The sequence below is a fragment of the Pogona vitticeps genome, chromosome 6 (genome assembly GCF_051106095.1).
Source record: "Pogona vitticeps strain Pit_001003342236 chromosome 6, PviZW2.1, whole genome shotgun sequence".
NCBI lineage: Eukaryota > Metazoa > Chordata > Lepidosauria > Squamata > Agamidae > Pogona > Pogona vitticeps.
Window position 1 is genome coordinate 31,315,071 of NC_135788.1, and position 12,039 is coordinate 31,327,109.

The window sequence follows — 12,039 nt, forward strand, 5'->3', positions numbered from 1 at the left end:
AAGGGACAACTTTTCCACCCACTAGTCAATAGGGCTTCTATTGACTCCCCCCCCCCACACACACACTTTATCTGATATACCACTTAAAATTATTCCCCATCTTTGATAATCTAAAAACTATGACATGTCTCTTTCCTTCTATTCATTACCTAACAAAGAACCTCTGTGTTTCACTTAAGACTGAAGACAGACCCAGGTAAGTGCTGTATTATATTTTCCAAATGGAGAAGAAGCGTTTGTTATGTGTCTTTGTTCCAACATTTCTAAGAGTAATTCAAAACTAGCAGAGCAAGTTGGGAAGCCTAATCCTGTTAAATCTTAAACTCTAAATGAAAACTGTCTGTGACCAATGCAGAGTTGCTGGCTTCACCATCAGCCCCCCAACCTTGCTTAGCATACAGCCTGGTGAAGAGTCCTGGGCATTTCAAATGATCCTAATTAACGTTTTACCAGGCTATGTTTTGTATTTATTTATTTATTTATTTATTTATTTATTCATTCATTCATTCATTCAATTTTTACCCCACCCCTCTAGACAACGTCTACTCGGGGCGGCTTACATCAGTTAAAACAAGTGAAAAAACATATAAAATGCATTTATACTAATTAGATCTAAACAAAAAATTTCCAAGATGGTGGTATACAAAAGAAAAAAAAGAAAAAGAAAGAAAGAAAAAAGATAGAGAAAAAGAAAAAGAATATTGTATATTGCTTACACTAAATGCGGCTCTTTTCTTTGTGTTGTTTTTTATAGCTATTTGGGGCCTGAAATAGCCTTTAGGTAGCAAATCACAATCCCGAGGCTTCTCAAGGTAACTTTTTGCTCCTGTTGGTATTTTAATCCGAAGGATAGCAGGGGTTGTCAGGAAGTTGGACGTCATTGTCCTGAGGAGTGCATGTAGCCTTGGTATCATGCTTTGCCCCATCTCTGTCCTAAACCAAGGATGGGGAACCATTTCTAGAGATTGTTTGTGGTTGTTTAATTGTTTTGTCATGTCCGACTCTTCATGACCCCATGGACCAGAGCACACCAGGCCCTCCTGTCTTCCACTGCCTCCCGGAGTTGGGTCAAATTCATGTTGGTAGCTTTGATGACACTGTCCAACCATCTCATCCTCTGTTGTCCCCTTCTCCTCCTGCCTTCACACTTTCCTAACATCAGTGTTTTTTCCAGGGAGTCTTCTCTTCTCATGAGATGGCCAAAGTACTGGAGCCTCAGCTTCAGGATCTGTCCTTCCAGTGAGCACTCAGTGTTGATTTCCTTTAGAATGGATAGGTTTGTTCTCCTTGAAGTCCAGGGGACTCTCAAGAGTCTCCTCCAGCACCACAATTCAAAAGCATCAATTCTTCGACCGTCAGCTTTCTTTATGGTCCAGCTCTCACTTCCGTACATCACTACAGGAAATACCATAGCTTTGACTATTTGGACTTTTGTTGGCAAAGTGATGTATTGTGTCTTCTAGATTAATGTGTCTTCTAGGCAATGTCTTCTAGAGATTAGATATTGCCTTTGTAGAAGGGATGTCATCACTTCCAAGATCATCTGGTCCCAGACTGCAGCTCTGTTAACGCTTGTTGAAACCGATGTCTCAACCAAGTACTGTACCTGCCTTTGATCCCTTCTTTTCCTCTCACTATCGAAAAAGAGTAGTAGAAGTGGAGCACTCTCAGTAGGCGTTTGCTGGTGCTGGGTGAGTCCTGCTATTGGGACTCAGCACTTGCACAGGCTACTGTAGGGGTGGGCAATTAATTTCTATAGGGGGCCACATGAAAAATCTGAACTGTGTTCAGGGGACTGATCAACTTTAGACAAAAAGCTATAAATGGTTTTGATGTTCAACTTGTTCAGTGAGAGAAATCCAGTCTGCTTTGGGCTTGAACAAGTGCTTGAGCACAATGTCCGAAACCTTGGAGGGGAAAAAAGAGACACCCTGTTACAAGACGGTGGGGGGGAGGATACGTGGCTTCATTAAAAAACGAGGTTCAAGGGACTTCAGTCCTTTTCCTGCCTTTTTCCCCCGCCTGGACTCACCTTTCTCTTCTTCCTCGGGAGGATCATCCAGATCAGGATTTGGTCTGCTTGTCCATCTCTCAAGTGTGTGAGCAATGAACACGGTGAGACACAGCATTTGTCAATCGACTCTGTGATTCCTTCACGCTGGCTGTCTCTCAACAGAGTGAGCCTTGGTCCCCCTCCTCTCAAGTAATGCTGTTGTCAGAACATGGCCTGGCCAGGGTTTGTGAGGTCACAGAACGCTGCCAACCTGAGCTAGCCAAGTAGGTTGACCTTGTATGTTAGTGACCTCCCTATTCATAGATGCATGAAAAATGAATATCTGCCTTCTCCAGATCTCTGATACCACTGATGACAAGCCGTGGTTAAGCACAAGCACAAAATAGGCTCATTTGCATATACGGATTTATCTGTCTTTTAAAACAGTGGTTCTGAACCTTGGGTTACACAGTTGTTCTTGGACTGCAACTCCCAGAAGCCTTCACTGCCAGCTGTGCTGGCTGGGGTTTCTGGGAGTTGCAGTTTAAAAACACCTGAGTAACCCAAGGTTAAGAACCACTGTTTTAAAAGATTACCCTGCCTTTCTCCTTAAAAAAGGAGCCAAGGCAGCTGAACATCCTTAAAAGATAATATTCAGTTCTTCCAAAAAAACACACACACTGGTTTATGAATGTGGGGTATTGAGCTTCTGTGTTCATGATCCAAAAAGCCAGAAAAGGGCCCGAAATGGTGGCACAATAGGGTGCCCGCACTACCAGCAGGAGAAAGGATGCCAAGCTTTACCTAGCAGAGGGCAGCCTGGATTTTGACAGCACCCATGGCAGCTGTCTAGAATGATGGCCGGCACAGGGTCCCTTCCAGCTCAACAGTTCTAAGATGATGTTGGCTAAGTTGCTTCATTCTTTCCCTGCATCCTCCATGTTCTATTTCTGTTTTCAGACAGGCACCCTAATATTGCAACACTCAGAGACTTAAACCACTGAGCTCTCCAGCCAGCTCTACTACCATCTTGTACATCCTGTTTTTTTCCCCATTACAATGGCCCTTAAAGTTTCTAAAAATCTCAATTTTTTTTCCAGTGCAGAAGACATGTATACACTTGTTATGGGCCATAGACCTACAGTGATCCTAACAGGGCTATTTAAAGAGTGGTTTTACCAGTTCCATACACCCCGTGAGTTTTAATGGCTGAGCAGGGATTCAAACCCAGGTCTCTGGAGTCTCAGTCATGAATTTACCCACTGCCCCACACGGGATATCACATATATGTACCTATACACCACTCCCAAATAAGAGAACCACGATATGATAAGCAGCAGAGGCAAACCAAGTATCTTATTCATATTAAAAATCCTCTTAAGGTATTTCTTAAAATTGAAAAAAAAAACAGTGTTGAGATGAAGTATAATTAAGTCTCAGAAACTCCCTGCTAGTGGACGCTGAGCCATAGTTTAGCAACCTTTTATTTTTGGACTATAACCCGTATGATCTCCAGTCAGCATGTGCTTGAACTGACAGGGCACGGTTTTCTCCCCGCTTCTCACAGGCCTTCAAATATCTGATCTGGCTAAGGGTTGAAAGCAAGCGGTTGCTTCTGCTTATGGACATGTTTTTAAATGTACTATTCATCGGTTCTTCTGCTTTGCCTTTGCAAAAAAATGTGGATTATGGTTAATACTCTTTTAACAAAGAACGCTAACTTCGATAACTTCATCTTCAGAAATATTTGTTTCTAAGATTTCGCTTTTAATATTTTCAGACCGTGAATAATTGAATCAGTGGATACTGGTCCCGCGGATAAGGAATCCTACTATATTTGCAAACCACCCTGTTCTGCAAGTGTTTTTTGCATCCTGCGTTGGATGAAGATGGTAGCTGTTTCTGAAAACGTGCGTTGCATTTAAAGCCACCCAGCCATTCTCAAAGGCAGTAGCTGCTATCCCAGGGGTGGGCAATTAATTTCTATAGGGGGCCACATGAAAAATCTGAACTGTGTTCGGGGGCCAAACCAACTTTATTTAAAAATAAAAGATAAGCAACTGATCAACTTTAGACAAAAAGCTATAAATGGTTTTGATGTTCAATTTGTTCAGTGAGAGAAATCCAGTCTGTCTTGGGCTTGAACAAGTGCTTGAACATCGGACTGGAGTGATGATCAGCAGGCTGGACAGGAGAAGCTCGTGGGCCGTACGCGGCCCTCGGGCCGCACTTTGCCCAGGTCTGGGCTAGTGGAAACGGGCCGGTTTTCATATGCTACTCTTGATCCCACCTACGAATAGCACAGAAGGGAACCCCATCACTGCTTGAAGATAACAGTGGGGATTTGTCTGGTCACTTCCCATTACAATGTAGGCCACATGTGGTCCCCAGTGGCCCAAAGTGGCCCCAGTATACCTGCCCCTCAGAATATCTGCCTCCACATAGAGTTTTAAAAAGTTAGGAGAGGGGGTATCTGGTTGCTCAAAAAATTCCTTTGTGCCCTCTACATGTATTGGGAGGAATTCATATTTTGAGGTTCCTCAACACCACCCCTCTTTGCCCCAGTTTTATGACATTTAAAAATATGTACAGGTTTGGCAACCAGAGGGGACAAAATGGCTCTTTCAGGTGTAAGAGGAGAAATAGTGTAAGGAAGCCACAGCTGCAACGAGCTTGTCTGGCCCTTGGACCTCTGAAGGCTGCTCACTCCTGCCCTATAGCTTACAGAAGGAGGGGGAAGGAGTAGGGCTTTCAGATTTCTGAATGCTAACCCAAGAGGTCTTTCGGAAATACTGTGCTTTCCTCAGTCTCCAAACAGGGAGACAAATCTGAGGGTGAGCAACAATGGAGAAGGAGAAAGTTTGAGTTATATTTTATGTGATGGCTTCAGTTTCTGGGTGTCCCCTTTTCTCACCCAATTGCAAATGATGCAGGGTTCACTGTCTCACTACAAACAGCTTGTAGATATGTTGCACATACTGTTATTTTAAGAGGTAGTGAAGGAAATGTTGCGGAGTTCAAAATTTCTAATAAAATTCTCCTTTTGCTATACAGTAGAAGTACAGGGATCCACATACAGTGGGGTCTCGACTTACGAACGACCCGACTTGCGAACAATTCGAGTTACGAACCTGCCCTATAGGGAAAGTAAGGACTCCACATGCGAACTTCCCTTGAGTTACGAACAGGGAAAAAAGTCCCCCTCCCTCCCCTTAGAGGCTTCTGGAGGGGGGGGAAAGGGTCAGAAACTTAAAAATAAATACTGTACTGTTAAATAAAGTCACTTACCAGGCCTTGGTAGCCCCCAAACCACAGGAAAAAGAGCAGGAAAGAGCTAAAAGCCGACACCCAGAAAGAGCCTGGCAGCCATTTTGTGGTTTTCCTCTCCCCGCCTAACAGCTGATCGGCCGGCTCTGAGCAGGCTTGGGAGGCTTGCTCAGCACCTAAAAAGCCTGCCTGAGTGCCTTTGTGCTGAAAAAATCAGCACAACATGCTTTAAAACATTATTTAAAATTGGCTTCGTTTTTTAAAAAAAAGAGTTCTAAAGTGCTGCCTTTAGTGTTCCCTGCCTTCCCTGAACCTAAGGGGAAAAAAGAAAGAAAATATCCCCCTCTAGTGGCAGAAGGCAGAATAGCAACTTCTCATTAGTTTCTATGGACAGAAAAGAGCAGATACGGATTAAATGGTTTTCAATGCATTCCTATGGGAAATGCAGATTCGACTTAAGAACTTTTCGACTTGAGAACCACCTTCCAATACGGATTAAGTTCTTAAGTCGAGACCCCACTGTAGGTAGAAGCTATAAATTCCCCAGAATCCACCTCTTTTTCATTAACAGGCACTTAGAGTCTCAATAATTTTACAACTTTCTTTACTGCACACGTACAAGCAACCAACCAACCAAACAGATCAAGAGCAACAAAAATAACTGCCTCCAATGAACAAAAGAGGACAATAGAACACAGCAGAGAGGGGAGTCTCCCTGCTTAGAGAGTCACTCAAGCTACAGATAGCATGCAAAGTTCTAAATAAAACTCAAACAGGAAACCTATATTGTCTGTCTCACTTTCCCATGTACATGCGATATTGCAATTGTTACACAAGGGCCCACCTACTGTGACATCAGAAGATGATCTCATCTATGGCTGCGACATCTCACAAAATGGAAAGCTGCTGAGTTGGCTGTTTTCAAAAGGGGTGGCTGAGGAGCCTTAATAGACATCAACACTCTCTGAACTTGATCTCTTCCTCCTCCTCTAGATCTTACATTTATAAAACAATGGGGCATCTTTATTTTAGAATGGAGCATTAGCCTGCTTCTCCTCTCTGGGATGACTGTCACTCATTAATGAAGGGAAGAAAAAAAGTATCACACCCCTTAATAATGCATGATGAAAAGGATTCAGGACAATTGACTGCAATGCTGAAAAATTTAGAGCAATTAAAAAAAAAGAATGTGCCTCTAGTCATTTGATCCCGGCTTGTGTGCTGGCTTTGCTAAAGGGTGAATATACAAAGCAGACCAGGCTTCTGGAAAGACTACGCAAAGGTGCTGATATCTTCAGACCGCAGCTACTTTTTATAAACTTCCTTGAAAGCCAAGTTAGCCCCAAGATTTGAACATCTTTGCAGAGAAAAGATAAACAGCAGCCTGGTTTCAGACATGACACTGCACAGGGGGAAAGAAGATTGCAGTATACAAAACAGCTGTTCCCAGCATGCATCAGTGTGTGAGATACTGTTGTGCTCAAAATAAAAGAGCTAATTAAAAAAATAACCCACCACTGCACACTTATAAACCAGTGCAGAATGGCACATGGAATTCGTGGATGGGTCAGGGTCATGCCTATATATGCTGTCTGAATCTGCTCTCAGCTACAGATAACCATGGCTCTTAAATCAACATACACATGCCCCCTCCATGCCTGGGCTGTCCTTTAGAACAGTGGTCCCCAACCTTGGGCCTCCAGATGTTCTTGGACTTCAATTCCCAGAAATTCTGGCCAGCAGAGATGGTGGTGAAGGCTTCTGGGAGTTGTAGTCCAAAAACATCTGGAGGCCCAAGGTTGGGGATCACTGCTTTAGAACAGTGGTTCTTAACCTGAGCAATATCACTGCCCCAGGGGATGATTTTCATTTCTCGGGGGGTTATGGGACAAAAAAGGGCAATGTGGGGGCGAAGGAACAGAAGGGGGTGATAGGGGGCGATGGAGCCGCCGCACCACCTCTGCCATTGAGGAAGCTATCATCGCCTCCCTACCCATGCTGCCGGATCCAGAGCAGCTGGTGCTGGCAGCGGATGTGGTACCGCCAGTGCCTTCATTGAGGAAGTTATCATCACCCCGCCTCCCTGCGCTGCCGCTACACCGCCGCCGCCACGGGGAGGGGGGTGATGATAACTTTCTCAATGGCTCAAGGGGGCGTTTCTTTCAAAAAGGTTAAGAACCACTGCTTTAGAAGCAGATTTTTGGTTTAACATCATTTTGTTAAGATACCCAGTGTGGTGCAGTGGACAGAGTGATGGACAAGGACCCTGGAGGCCTGGGTTCAAATCCCTACACAGCCATGGAAACTCACTGAGGATGTGGAATTGGTAAAGCCATTCCTTAAATATCTGATTTACCTTGAAAGTCCTAATACAATGGTTCTGAACTGCTGGTATGTAACATTTTTTTTGTTGTGGCATTCCTTAATTTTATTTTATAGTTCTATCAAGTGTTCAAACTTTGGTACTGGAGAATGTTTAACTCCGGTTATTGGCTTATTGTTCCACAAATATATGATCTATAAATGGAGTGTTACCTCAGTAGCTAGAAACTATTTATGCATATGCTAGGCAGTGGAGTGAATGTTTAGAAATTTAATAGTATAAGGTACAAATATTGATGATTATTTTAATGACGGTCATGTGAGTACAGTAACTGGGAGGTAACTTGTATAAAGTAGTGTAGACAAACAGATTGTTCTATGTGTGGCAATGAAAAGCAACACAGCATGCTGATAGAACACTACTTACTTAGCTGCTCTTAACAAAGATTGGAAGCATTAATTTGTTTTGATAGCAACTCTCTCGATATCAGGAATTTTGGGAGCTGTAGTAAAAAAAAAATAAGGTTTCCCATCTCTGAATAGAACCTTTGGAATCTGTGGTCTTTCTCTCCATGAAAGTGTACAGTGGTACCTCGACTTATGAACGTCCCTACTTACGACCATTTCGAGTTACGACCAGCTCTGGCCGCAAAATTTTGCTTCTATTTGTGACCAGAGCTTCCACTAACAAACAGAAAAAGGCAGGGAAAAAAGGAGAGAAATTCAAATTGCTAACTGTAGGTGGCAATGAGGCTGCTTTTTGTAGCTCTTTCACCTCAGCAGTTAGAGAGTGTGCGATTGGAGGAGGCTTAGGACTGCCTCGCTTCTGCTTCTGAGTGAGCATCTGTGTGTGTTTGCAGGGAGGCTTTGGGCTGCCTGGTAAATTAAGGTGCTGTTTTCTGCTTTTTAAAAACTGTTCTGGGTGTTTTTGGAGCGTGGTTTTGGCCTGGGAGGTGTTTGTTTCTGTGTTATGATGGGTCTTGGGGAGTTTGTTTGTTTGTTGGGGTTTCCCCCATTTCTGATGGGTCTTGGGGGGTTTGGTTGCTTTTTGGAGTGTTTTTTCCCATTTCCGATGGGTCTTGGGGGGTTTGGTTGCTTTTGGGGTTCCCCCCATTTCCAATGGGTCTTGCATGCTTCCCTTGCTTTTTCCTTTGTTTTCTTTGCATTTCCGTCCTGGCCCCTTTGTTTTCTCTGCATTTCTGATGGGTCTTGCACACTTGATTGCTTTTCTCTTCCCCCCCGCCCCTGAGTTTCCAATGAGTCTTGCAGTGATTTTTTGTGTGATTTTTTTTCTTCAGCTGGAATGGATTAATTGCATTTCAATGCATTCCTATGGGAAATGGTGCTTGGACCTATGACCATTCCGAGTTATGTACATCTTCTGGAATGGATTATGGTCATAAGTCGAGGCACCACTATACATGCAACCCCCTATGGATGGATCTTTGCAATTCAAGAGGATCATGGCAACCCCAAAGAACTGGAGGAAGGAAGGAGGATGGGATAATGTAATGTTGCCCTTGGAAGCTTTCTTTTTAGTAGTGGCAGAGGAACCCAAACCAATGCCTAGAGAGGAAATAACTGCGGCCTCCATAGAACCAGGAAGAGATGCTTATTCCTGAGCCATGCCAATCACCTTCCATGAGGTATCCTACCTGTGACCCCTCTCCCAAGGTCACAGGCCTTGGTTGCAATCCTAGACCTCCAGTTACCAGAGAGTTAAGTCCCGCTGAAATTAAAAGCATATACTCTTTACTAGACAGGCGTAGGATTCTTCTCAGCTGTGCCCAGGCTCTGGAATTCCTTGCCAAGGGAGCAGTCAGAGATCTTTTTATTCAGGTGGCTGAAACACATTAAGTAAAAATTATAACATTTTTACCCAATGTGTTTTCTTTTTTAAACTAGAATTAGTATTTTTAGTAAAACATTTTAAAATATTTCAGTTTTAATATTATAATAAATGTATCCGTATTTTAATGTTTCTAATTATATTGTATTTTAATTTTCTTTTTGTTAAAAAAGCTGTTTGGAAAACCAAACTTGAGTCCCAGTTCTGGAAGAAAGACACCAAATCAATAAATCAATACATAAATCAATAGATCAACCAACCAACCAATAAATCAATTAATTCTCAAACATGGCTGAGATGACATCATGTTTCAGCAGACATCATGGAAAATAGCAAGCGGGGGGGGGGGCAGGAGCTTGCTCTGTCCCCTCACCAAACAGCCAATGCCAGTAGAAGACAAAAGCTCCATAGATGCAGTTTAGAAAAAGTAATATCAAAGTAATATGACCAGAGCACAGGTTGCTGTCCTCTGAAGATGGCGGCCACAGAGACTGGCGAAACGTTAGGAAGAACAACCTTCAGAACACAGCCAAAGAGCCCGAAAAACCTAGAACAACCAATATCACAGTGGTTGAAATCCTGTTCTGCAGTTACACAAAGACACAACTAGAGACAAGCAGGTATAAGTTAAGAAATCTCCATAGGCATTAACTCAACATGCCTACGGACATTCCTTAGTTTATGTCACTTAATTCTAAGAGTTATGTGTTTATATAAACTATGCAACAGGATTTTAGCCATTGCCTCACTTTGTCACTTTGGAAACACATACTTAGACGGACTGAGGGAGCCTCTGTGTGGAAGCCTACACAGGAATCTGAATTCACACCTCTCCTATTACCACCTCACCCATGAAGCATACCGCTCAATAAAGGCTCTGACCCCCCAAACCATGTTTTGTTAAGCAACAAACAAAATAAGGCAAGGAGCAGTCATTCTGGATTCTGGCACACTGACAAATTGAAGGGAGTCAAATATGTTGAAGTTTTGTTTGCAGCCTTGCATGTTGTCTGTGGTTTCTGTGACTAGGAGGGATTTTTCTGGGCTGGGATGATTGTCTTGTCTGTCTATCCAACACTAATCAATTGCTCCTTCCAGACTTTAGTTTCAAAGAGTTCCATTGGTTGTTAAATACTTGTGCAGTAAAGAAAGCAATAAAGTCTCTAATTTCAAGCAACTGTAAGTCTGTACTCTGAAGGCAAAAATGATGAAATGGAGGCTGTCCTCCTTTGGGTACATCGTGAGAAGTCAGGATTCCCTGGAAATGACAACAATGCTAGGAAAGATGGAAGGCAGCAGGAAAAGAGGAAGACCAAATACAAGATGGACTGACTCCCCAAAAGAACCCACAGGCTTGAGCTGAACAGGCAGTTGAGGACAGGACATTTCAGAGATCACTCATTTATAGGATTTATAAGGTCATCATCTCAAAGGAAACTTGACAGCATTTAACAACAATGGGTAGAAAGGAGTTAGAAAATGGCTGGGCACCTATCTAAATTTCGGAGAGATATCATATCACACAACCTGGGTAAATGCCTGCAAGACTCTCACTGCTGTCCTGTTGGTCACCGTAGGAGCAAAATGCTTGGCTAGGTAGGCCTTAGAAGAGGTAGCTGTGTTACTCTGTGCTAGCATATCGGGCAAGAACAAAAGAATTTTTTTAAAAAAATTAAAAAGACAAATAAGTTGTGGTACTTTAAAGACTAACTGCTATACTGTATTTATTATGTGTGCTTCTGTGGATCAAGACCACTTCCTCAAACATAAGTGTGCAGTTACATGGCAATATTTAAGAAACAAAAAACAAAAACTCATGTTAGAAGCCAGTTATGAGATAAGCTCTGCTGACCATACAGGAACTTAAGTATAGAGATGTGGTATCAGAGGATGTGCACCTCCCAATTCATCTACTGTGCCTCCTAGACGGAGAACACATTAACACATTAATATATTATTATATATATTCATGCCAATGTTTCCCAACCTGGGGGTCATGAATTGTTTTCTGGGGCCTTACAGGTCATCTCTGTATGTGTTGTAGTCCTAATGTAACAATTTCTTCCTTGAACGTCCACAATGAGATACTATAAAAGGAGGTCACCATCGATTTATGCTATTTTTAAAAACGAAATCTGTCACAGTTCGGTACAAAGCTGAATAATAATAATAATAATAATAATAATAATAATAATAATAATAATAATAATAATAATAATAATAATAATAATAATAATCACCACCATCATCATCCAACTCACATCATTTTTTTGAAAGTGATGGATCATCTTTTCGACCTCTAGCTCTCCTGCATGGGCAGGGGGGTTGCATTACACGACCCATGAGGCACCCTCCGCTTGGTGAAGCGACAAGGGGAGCGCCCGGCTAGCCCCGCGCCCCTCCCCTCCTGGATCCCGGCTGCCACTGGGTCACCGGCCTGGGCATATTTGCATATTTATTTATTTTTTTACCTTTGTCTCTCCAGAGCATCCAATGAGCGGGCGCGGCTGCTCCTGCCCCGCCCCCCCTCGCGCCTCCCGAGCTGGTGCAGGCGCCGCGGATTCTCTCGCTCGCTCGCCGGGAAAGGAGGCTCTGGACGCGGGCGCCG

At 43.0% G+C, this 12,039-nt stretch overlaps 1 long non-coding RNA gene across 1 annotated transcript; it reads right to left on the reverse strand.

The window, feature by feature from the left end:
• Positions 1 to 7,838: 7,838 nt before the first annotated feature.
• LOC140708139 (uncharacterized) lies at positions 7,839 to 12,038 on the reverse strand. Its single transcript, XR_012088297.2, has 2 exons — positions 11,903 to 12,038; positions 7,839 to 9,425 (listed from the first exon to the last, which is right to left on the reverse strand). It is a non-coding gene; the product is annotated as an uncharacterized LOC140708139 (long non-coding RNA).
• Position 12,039: the final 1 nt, after the last annotated feature.